General features: G+C 42.1%; 1 protein-coding gene across 18 annotated transcripts in view; it reads left to right on the forward strand.

The window, feature by feature from the left end:
- EP400 (E1A binding protein p400) overlaps nucleotides 1-11,267 on the forward strand; it is a 390,490-nt gene that overhangs the window by 4,796 nt on the left and 374,427 nt on the right. The gene's annotated exons all lie outside the window — the stretch shown is intronic.

Consider the following 11,267-nt stretch of genomic DNA (forward strand, 5'->3'; position numbering starts at 1 on the left):
TTGTTCTTTTAATATTGTTGAGCCACTCTGAGTCCCAGTTCTAGGAAAAGAACAAGATACAAATGAATATTCTTATTGTTATTATTATTATTATTAGGATCATATATTCATTGCTAAATTTTAATATGTAACCAAGATGCTACCAAGGAAAAGGGCTGCCAATGTTGCTGGCAATTATTTTCTGCCTTCCTATGACATTTTAAATAACTGATAATGTTAAAGCCTCTCAGATGTTTTCATTTGGAGCTCCTTGTGAGTGTTGTTTCCTGTCATATTGGGCCTGAACAGACAGGCCAAAATAAAGCTGTTTCAGATCACTTTGGAAGTATGCTGTTTAAATGCTGCATGCCGTCAAAGCCATGCTCCAGTCCTAAAGACTAGAGCACAGTGATTTGACAAACCAATATTTTTCTTCTCGTTCATTGAGAACTTGATGAGAATTTTTTAAAAAAATATTCGTTTCACAAGTCCCCATTTCAAAAGGTGATTTTGTCTCTCCCTGTCAGCAGCTAGCGAAATATTTTTCACAGATTTCCCAAATGACAATAAAAGACAAGTCAAACATTTATGCTGATTACTTTGCATTTCAAACTCAATTACCATATCAAAAGGAAGTTTGGCAGATGTTTAAGGAACATTCCTCTGCTACACACAGACACAAAAAAGAAAATAAAAAACAATCCCAACAAATAAACTTTGATTGAAGCCCCAACAAGAAATGGTAGAGTTGGGGGGAACCTCAAGGACCATCCAGTCCAACCCCCTTCTGCTATGAAGTAATACATAGGAATACATGGGATCCTAGAGGACATGTAGTCTGACCCCTGTTCAACATCAGGATGGCACTAGAATATGGGACAAACCGAGGGTTTTCATGGCATAAATAGGAGTTTTGCCATGGGCTGCCCCTGAAGCTCAGACAGTGTGACCCTCACAGATGAGAAGGGGAGGGGTGGGGTGCCAAATGGCAATGCTCTTCTGCCAAGCAGGAATTCTCAAGAAGGGGCAGGGTGGGGTGCAACGGCAGGAATTCTGCCATGGATAAAACCTAGCATTCAAAGGGATTCCCAGGGGTCATCCAACCCCCCCTTCTACCATGAAGGAATACCTAGGAGTTGCAGTTGAAGCTGAGAGCATGTGACTTGCCCAAGGTCACCCAGTGAACAGCATACCTCCAAAGTGACGCGAAGCAGCTTTATTTTGGCCTGTCTGTTCAGGCCCATTGTTAACACAATGTTGCTCTTCATTTGATGGTGTTGCATTCTGTTCTGGAATGTAAGTGGTTTGAATTCCTATAAAGCAGCCATAGGTGTGCAAGTATTGTGCATATTGTTATGTTGTGATCCACCACGCAGTGTTGGAAATGTCATTGGAACCCAATTGTCTAAGCAGTTTGCTTTGGGGATTTTTTCCTGGAAATTTAGATGAAGCTACACTGAAATTGATGAAGACCCCAAGATGCTCTCTACCTGATCTTGTGCAATCAGAGGCAAGACAGAAGCGCCATGCGCAGGCGGTAACCAAGTGGAACAAAAGGAACTTATCTTGGAGGTAGGTGTTAAACCCTTCCCTCAGCTGGTGTTGTGGGAAAGACTTAATCAAGACAGATTTGCATAAGTGTGACACCTTGCATATGTCAATGTATCCCTACTGAGCTGGAATACTTTTTGGACTTTGGCCCTGTTGGTTGGAAGGATTCTGGGAATTATTATAGTTTTCTAATAGTACACCTGGTTGCTCAGCTGTTATTGTCTTGGATTGTAGGGCCTGAAAATGATATGTAGACAGTAAATATGTTAGCGTCTGATTTATTTGCAAGGTCCATTAAGCTCTGCAATAGGCTCTTCCTTCTAATACTATGGGGTGAAACAGATGGAGGGTAAGGAGCACCTTGCCACCACCCCTTCGCTAGCCGGGTTGGAGCCGCAGCAACTACACAAAATGCCCCCAACACGGCCTTTTCCCAATGCAAAAAGGAGCAGCAGAAAGCCACTCCTTTTTGCGCCAGGCAAAGGGCACCTTTGACACAGTGGTGGTGTTTTTTCAGCATTTCGTGCAGTTGGCCATGTGGCTTCCTGGCAGATTGGGGGCATGCTGCTGTCTGAATGCCACATCCCCAGTCTGCTGGGAAACCAGCTCTTTTTGACTGTCTGTTTCGCCCCTATATCAGTTTGATGGTGATGCAAAACATGAGGTTCTTGTGGTGTATTATTTAGTTGCAGTGTTATTCGAAAGTGGTCACTATAAAACCTAAGGATAACTTCTAGATCTTTAGCGTACATGAGAAGATCCCTAGATGCAATTAGATAGTCGATTGCACTCTTTCTGAAACCCAAATGTCAGGGGAGATACCATGATCACCAAGAAGGTTCTAGCCGTTTGAAACTGAATGGGCTCATTTTGTCAAGACCATCAAATTATTGGCTACCAAAGTTAGTTCTTTCATTTGTGGCCTTGTATTTTTCACAGGAAATAGAGTTGGTTTCTTTGTTGGTAGTTCTTAAGAAAACTTTTAACAACATCTTTGTTTAGTGTAGTTTTATTCAAACAAAATTTTCTGTGGTACCTTAAAATTTCTGTAAAACCTTAAAACATTATCTAGTGTGAGTTTGCATCCTCAGAGTTCATGTTATAATACATGTATCTAAGATACCACAGGGCTATTGACAGATTTACATGGCAAGCCCTTTGGAAATTATTGAACTTAGAATATAAATTGAATAAATAAATGAAATAATAAATAAAACTTTACACTGATTTGGTTCTTGAGCTGCTTGAAATGTCCAAAACAAAGTTTATTATTTTGTAGGTATTTCATCCTGAAAACCCAAATTGTATATACATTTTTGCTTTGTGTCTCCATTTATACATTTTACCATCATGTGGCCCTCCAGTCCCTATGGACACCCCATTTAAAGAAATGCGAAGAATGAAAAAATAGAGAATCACAAACTGAGGGATCTCCAGCAGGTTCAGTTCGTCATTTAAATGCTATGTAGCAACCCACCACATTCACACACACCTGTTACAACCCTGATCTAGCATTCTTAGAAAGATTACTGAAGAATTGGGTGGGAGCAGTTCATTGGAGCCCAGGGAGTAGAAAATGAGAGGGAGACCCTCAGTTATACCCTCAGTTACAAAAAATGCACTGCTGTATGTTTTTGCGTGTTTTTTGAAAGCAAGACTTGGATCACAATATTCAAAGAAATGTGAAAATGAAAGGATAACTGGATCTCAATATAGAAGAAGTAGGAATGAGGTTGATTTGCTTTCAAATGCAAGTGACACAAAATCAGTGGTGGTGTCCTTATACAGATTTAGGACAGGAAAGAGCAACTTCCCCAGGTTTAGGGACTGTGCACACCTCTGTTGGTCCTGGGGCAGCCACATTTCCTCACACACCCTCAGCCAATCCTTTTTTTTAAAAAAGGTCTTAAAGGCAGGTTTTAATGCTGCTTTCAAGCTCTGAGACATGAGTGACATTTTATTTAATAGACTTCTTGTGTTGCAAGATAGATGGATGGATGGATGGATGGATGGATGGATAGATAGATAGGTAGGTAGGTTATATGGAGATGAAATGGGAATGGCATAGATTTGAAGCCTGCAAATTTAGACATTTAAGAATCACTGGACTTTTAAATTTGGACTTTTAAGCATCACTGGTGCTCTGTTCCCCAGAGGATAAACTGTGTTGGAACTTAAGAGGCATTGTGGTGCACCTTTCTCTATTTAAGAAACTTCTTGGCACTCACTGGAGTGGCAACAGTGCCCTTTATTGCTGATAGCAAAACCTGGCCACTTGTAACACACAGCCAAAGAGAAGATGGCAATCCCTTGTACTTAGTAGGAATTACAACCTAGAAAGAGGCCTTTAGAACAGGGCTGGTACTCCCAGCCTACCAGATGTTGTTTCCAGATGTTATCAATCTGCAGCACCCATCAGCCCTGGGGATAAGTAATGAAATGTACTAGTGATACAGGATTATATGAGCTATAGTCAGCAACTTCTGTATGACCTTATGGTCTCCATCCCTGCTTTAGAATGGTATCGGCGAATGTATCTTGTTTCCAGTGGTATCCTTTTTGCTGGGGTGGGAGTCATGTGGCTCACAGGCTGCATGCAAGCATTGGACAGGTGTCATGTCACCACTGATCTCCTCACCCCAAAGCATTGCTCCCCCACCCATAGACTCTAACAAACTGTTTGGGGCCATAAATGCAGTATGGGGAGACCACACTGGAAGCACCAAAAAGAAAAAGCTTCAAAAAGTGATCAGAAGTGACTTCAAGTGATTGGAACTGAACCTCCCAGTACAGTCCTAAACTTCATAGGAGAGCAACCCCCACAGACAAAAATACAGAAGAAATACTAAGATAGTGATTTGTGACATAGTCTTTTGAGAGTTGGACCAGGGTTTCATTTCCCCTCAAACATGAAACCCCTTAATGATCTTGGATAAGTCACATTCTCTCAGCCTCAGGGGAAGGCAAAGGCAAATCTCCTCCGAACAAATCTTGCCAAGAAAGACCCATGATAGGGTTGCTGACTTGAAGGCAAACAACAACGATTCAGATGGTCTAGTGGGGAAAATGCAGCACAGAATAGGTAGAGATGTAGTACAGGAATACCTCAGTAATGTAAATAAATTCAAGTCTCCAGGGCCAGATGAGCTACCTCCAAGGAGATTAAAAGAACTGACAGAAGTAATTTTAGAACCACTAACAATAATCTTTGAGAATTCTTGGAGAGCAGAAGAAATCCCTACAGATAGGAGGAGGGCAAAAGTTGTCCCCATCTTCAAAAAGGAAAAGAGGACCCAAACAATTATCGCCCAGTCAGCCTGACATCAGTACCAAAAAGATTCTAGAGCAGATGATTAAGCAGTTTGTAATTACTTGGAAAGCAGTGCTATCACCACTAAGAGTCAACACAGGTTTCTCAAAAATAAGTCATGCCAAACTTATCTGATCTCTTTTTTTGATAGAGTCACAGGCTTGATAGATGAAGGGAATACTGTGGATGTAGCATATCTTGATTTTAATAAGGCGTTTGACAAGTTCCCCGTGATATTCTTGCAAAGAATCTAGTAAAATGTGGCCTAGGCAGTGCTACGGTTAGATGGATTTGTATGGGCTGACAGACTGAACCCAAAGTGTGCTGCACCATGGCTTCCCTTCATCCTGGGGAGAGTTGACTAGTGGAGTGCCACAGAGATCTGTCCTGGCCCTGTGTTATTCAACATCTTTAGCAATAGCAATAGCAAATACATTTCTATACCACTTATCGTGTATTTAAGCCCATCCCTCAGCAGTTTACAGTGTGTAAGCCAATAGCTCCCAACAAGTGAGTACTCATTTTAGCGGCTACGGAAGGAGTCAAACCTGAACCCCTGGCTGGGATTGAACTCACAACTGAGCGGCTGGAGTACAGGCATTTAACACACTGCACCACCCGGGCTCTTATCAATGACTTGGGATGAACGAATAGAGAGCATGCTGATGATGGAATTTGCAGATGATCCAAACTGGGAGGGATTGCTAATTCCCCAGAGGTCAGGATTAAAATTCAAAATGACCTTGATAGATTAGAGGGCTGGGATAAAGCTAACAAGATGATTTCAACAGGGAGAAATCTAGGTCCTACAGGTAGCAGAAAAAAATGAAATGCACAGATATACAATGGGACACCTGGCTAGACAACAGTTCATGTGAAAGGGATCTAGGAAACTTAGTAGCACACAAGCTGACATGAGTCAGGAGTGTGACACGGCAGCCAGAAAGCCAATGCGATTATTGGTTTCATCAATTAGAGGATAGTGTCTAGATCAAGGGAAGTGATAGTACACTGTATTCTGCTTTGGTCAGGCCTCATCGGAATACTGTGACCAGTTCTGGGCACCTCAGTTCAAGAGCATGTTGACAACTGCGTACATGTCCAGAGGAGGTCAACCCAAAATGGTGAAAGGTCTGGAAGCCATGCCCTGATGAGGAACAACTTAGGGAGCTGGGTATATTTAGTCTGGTAAGAGAAGGTTAAGAGGTGATATGATACCCTGTTTAATTACTTGAAGGGATGTCATACTGAGGAGGGAGCAAGCTGGTTTTTGCTGCTCCAGAGAATAGAACCTGGAGCAATGGATTCAAACTACAGGAAAGAGATTCCTTCTAAATCTCAGAAGAACCTTTCTGACAGTTAGAGCGGTTCAGCAGTGGAATATAAAATACTACTGAGACCAACATCAGCTGGTGGCTTCTATATCATGTGTGTGGTGATCTGCTCTGAACTATATTGAATACTGTAAATAATGTATCCCAGGTGGTGAGCTATAGCCTCCCCCACCCACCCCAAAAAGGTTCATTACTTTCTTTAATATCTGGAACAAAACCACTAATGTCCTCACATGTAAGCCACAGGCAATGACTGATTCCTTGGCCAGTTTGCGTTGCTTCCTGCATGCTTGTCTGCTTACTTGTTGAAGTCTGTGTCTTGGTAGGCAAGAGCTTTGAAAGATGCTGAAAGACAAAGCCACTTTTTACCTGCATTCTGAGATAACAAAGTTTTTACTGCCCTCGGTGTCCAGTGAGGATTCATTCATTTGTCCAGTTAATAGATTTGTCGCTGGACACTCTGGCTTCGTGGAACCCAAATGTTCAGCAGATGCAGACTGGATTCAGTGTCATTATACAAACTGAATTAAGTCACAGTCTCCCCCAACAGATGTGTACAGCTTCATTGCACAAGCCTCAACCAGTGGCTTGACTACATGCACAGGGCCTCTCTGCTAATTGCCATTCTTGTCAGCTACCAGCTGTATTTTCTTTCTAGTGTCCAAATGCCTCTGAGTCAAATGTGGCTTCCAGGCTTGCTCTTGCTTGTTCACTTCACCATCAAATATTCTCTCTCTCTCTCTGGTCCCATTCTCCCTCTGGCTTCACACTTAAAGGGCTCGGCAGGAGGCTGCTGGTGGTAGATACTAGCAAAAAGAAACCTTTTAAATTTCACAGTACTTACAGCAAGTAAAATCCTTTGTGAAGCCAAACTAGATGCAAATGTGAAGTGCCCCCTGATGTCTATAATTGTTTTCTTCCCTACTTAATTCCAACTCTGGGAGCCTGTTAATACTTGGAGAACAGCATGCGAGGGGAGAGGTCACTTCCTATTTCTGCACAGGCCATTCCACAGCTACTTTCACAGAAGAAGAGGCAGTGAGAGCTAGTGGCATCCATGTCAGTAAAGAATGAATTCGCGCTGGACTTTAGCATGAAATTATAGGATCTCTGCAAGGTGGACAAATCAGAGTGGATTATACCCCACTAACATAGAAGCCACCAGCACCAGGGTGAATAGAAGGGCAGTACCCATAATATCAAAAATGAAAACAACAATATAAAATTGCATATAATTAAGAAATACTGGAACTACTATTGCTTGTGAAGTATATATTTGCAATAGACATTTATAACGATTTTGTTGTTTAAAATTTTTAATAAAAAAGAAAAAAAGTGTCTCATGTCATCTGGCTGTGAAAAGGTTCTAGGGAGTCTTAGTTGATCACAAGTTAAACATGAGTCAATAATGCAATGCAGTGGCCAAAAGCCAATGTAATTCTGGGCTGCATCACAGGAATATAGTTATAGATAAAGGGAAGTAATAGTGCACTTTACTTTGCTTTGGTGACAACTTACCTGGAATACTGTATCCAGTTCTGGGCACCACAGTTCAAGAAGAGGATGACAAGTTGGAAGGTATCCAGGAAAGGGTGACAGACATAATCGATTCTAGAAACTATACTATGAAGAATACCTGAGAGAGCTGGGTATGTTTAACTTGGAGAAGAGGTGACAGATAGATATATGCCAAATACATGATACATCTGTAAATATATGATCTTTAAAATATATTACTATATGATCTTGGCTGTGAGGGAGCTAGCAGCAAGTAGCTCTCTATATATCTACAGTCCCAGCTCTGGAGCTTGGAACAGTGCTTGGCAAACAGGTGAGGCCAACAGGGATATTTCACGTGGGTATTTAGGGGGAACCCCAAAGTATGTTTGAGTTCTTGCCAATGATGTGGATTTGATAACCTTTTTAGAAGAAGAGGCCCAGGTATGTACACTTCAGCAATATTAGGGAGCCAGAGGTTTTCCTGGACAGAGCGGAACAGTTTGTCCTGGATGGGGAAACCACGAGGAGTTTCTTGGAGGAAGTCCATTCACACAACAGGAGATAAGACAGTTGGAGGAATATGACACACAGGAGTAGGAAAACCGGGGTTGTTCTGTGAGCTTGCAGCTACAGAATCGCTGAAGCTCTCTTTCTTATCAGGCATTACGAGTAGTGCAACAGGACCAATCTTCAGGGACATTGCAGGGACCTTGGGTTCCAATACAAGGAATAATCACTTCCAAGCCTCAAGGAGGTGAGGGGGGACTCCTTGCTGAGGGGTACATAAGCAGTGTTGTTTGGGCCTGACAAGATGTCTCGGGAGGTGTGTTGTCTCCCTGAGGCAAAAATCCATTATGTAACAGTGAGGCTAACAAGAGCTGTCAAGCCTACTGAAGGTTACCTCTTCCTTTTGGTCCATGTGGGAACTAATGATACTGCAAGGCACAACCTTCATAAGGGATTATGAGGCTCTGGGTAGGAAGCTGGGTTGGACTGGATGACCCTTGAGGTTCTGTCATGGGTCCAGTGCTATTCAACATCTTTATCAATGACTTGGATGAAGGAATAGAGGACATGCTTATGAAATTTGCAGATGACACAAAATTAGCTAAATGAAAGGTTCTGCACTTAGAGAGAGAGAGAAATGAAATGCATAGATATAGAATGGGGGACACCTGGCTTGAGAACAGTTCATATGAAAGGGATCTAGGAGTCCTAGTAGACCACAGGTTGAACAGGAGTCAACAGTGTTAAGCGGCAGCTAAAAAGCCAATGCAATTCTAGGCTGCTGCATCTATAATAACCAAGGTGCTGTAGGCCTACACACTTGGAAGAGACCAAGAAAGACATGTATCAAGGCATCATGTTCTGTGTGTCCTCCAAAGCACTTCATGCACACCACACACTTGCCTTGGGTTCTCAGTCCTGGAAGAGAGGGCAAATACCACATTACTTTCTTATTTCAAGGATAAGCCTATGTAGCTGTCAGAGAATGAGAGGACTTGATTGTATTTTTGTTGAGGTATGGAGCAGCATGGAAAATGTTCAGATGTGGCAGAGAAGCTAATGGACACTCACTGCTCTTAACCAGGAATTGGTTGCAGCTGTGGCTCCAGACAGCAGGTGATTGTCCAGGGTCACAGAGTGTGACAGAGAGCAGCACGTAGCACTTATGTAAATATGCTGTGTCATCTGGAATGGTGGACAGTAATTCAGGTAACACAGGAAGGGGTTGAGCTAGATTGCCATATGACAAAAGCATATATAAGCTCAAATCATCATTGTACAGTTTGCGGTTTTTGTAGTTGGTGGATGGTGTTGGTATAGCTCTTGTGTGTGTTTTGCAACCAAAAATAAACAGCGCCTCTTTGGAGAAAAGCCAGCCTACGGTGCTTTCATCTAGCAGCTGTTTTTCTTGGTGAAGCTCCAGTCTGCCAGTTTGTCTATCTACTCACAAGCTTCCAAGATTACTCTGCGTTTATCTCTGCATATTTCTCCCAACAATTTTGTATCAAACTGCATTGTTATTTTACAAATATGATATTCTCTTTTGACAGTATGTTGATGTTTATCATGAAGCACCATTGCATATAAACAAAACTGAAGCTTAACTTGTTTTAGCCATATACATGTTTGTGCAGAATTAATCAGATCTTTAAAATTCATCTGATTAATTGGTTAAGCATTCTTTAAACGATATCTTTTAAAAAATCTTTATTTGTTTTCAAGTTACATTTATATCCCATTTTTTTCTTCATTGAATTCAATGGGACATACATGGTTCTCCTTCTTCACATTTTTTTTCTCAACTGAGAACAGTGGTCCCAAGATCAACCAGTTAGTTTTATGACTATATAGTGGTTAAAAGCTGGATAACCCAAGCGCACAATCCACAAACAGTACATTGACCCTCCTGTTATTTTTACACTGGTTTTTAGTTTTTAGTTTTAGACAGATTATAGCACATTCATCAAAACTAGGGTACTTTACTTATCACTGCCTGCTTTCTTTAATTCCAGAGTGCGAACATTCCCCAAGGAATCTCATCTGGGCCATGACACTGTTCGTGCCCTTATGTACTATGCTTTGAAGGTATGGAGTGACATTACACCCCTGAATTTCCATGAAGTTGCAGGCAACAATGCAGACATCCAGATTGACTTTTCCAAAACAGATCACAATGATGGATACCCCTTTGATGGCCCTGGTGGCACGGTCGCACATGCTTTTTTCCCAGGAGAACAATATACTGCTGGAGACACACATTTTGATGATGACGAATATTGGACTTTCCGATCGTCAGGTATGTCTGGGTAAGAAATATTTGGAAGTCTGTTGTTTTCCTCCATTCTTCCTGGTGAAAAGAGGAGGAGGAGAAACAAAGGAGTATAGACCTATGTGGAAATAAAGAATTTCCAGTTCTTTATTACAGACATTTACAGGCAGAAACAGATCGAAAGAGAGGAGTGTTGAAGCAACAGAAGAACTATTCATCTGGAGCATTGGACTAGAGTTGTAGGCCTGAAATAGACAAGCTAAAAGGGTCACTGTCAGCCACAATGGGGGGTATGGCATTTACACAACGCACACCCCAAACGCAGCCAGAAGCCATGCCAAGGCCTCCTCAGCCTGGAAAGAGCTGGGTCGGAAAGGAGGGGGGAAATCCACTCCTTTTTGGTGGCCCAGTTGAAGACCACAGCGGCAGCCCAATTTGGGACCAGGCATGTGTGGTTGCCACTGTTCTGGTGCAAATGGCAGTCATGAAGTCCTGGTATGCATCTTTTGGGCCATCTTTTTGAGGACATTGTATCAACAACAGCCAGGCAGCAAAGTCCTGATGAAGAAGGCAGGAAAAGTTGTTTGGGGGACTACAACTTCTAGAATACCCACAACAGCATGGCCCTGCTAGCATGGTCGGTTCTGGGAGTTGTGTTGCAAAAAGAAACATTTGCAAGTTCTCACTGAAGCTGAAGATATCAAATTCAGAGTCAGCATTTGTGGCTGAATGTGTCAAGAGGGACCGCCAGCTCTCAGATACGAGCATGCAATGTTATGAAGAGACACTCCAGATAACAGGACATGTACTAAAATGT

Source organism: Sceloporus undulatus, chromosome 10, assembly GCF_019175285.1.
Source record: "Sceloporus undulatus isolate JIND9_A2432 ecotype Alabama chromosome 10, SceUnd_v1.1, whole genome shotgun sequence".
Taxonomy (NCBI): domain Eukaryota; kingdom Metazoa; phylum Chordata; class Lepidosauria; order Squamata; family Phrynosomatidae; genus Sceloporus; species Sceloporus undulatus.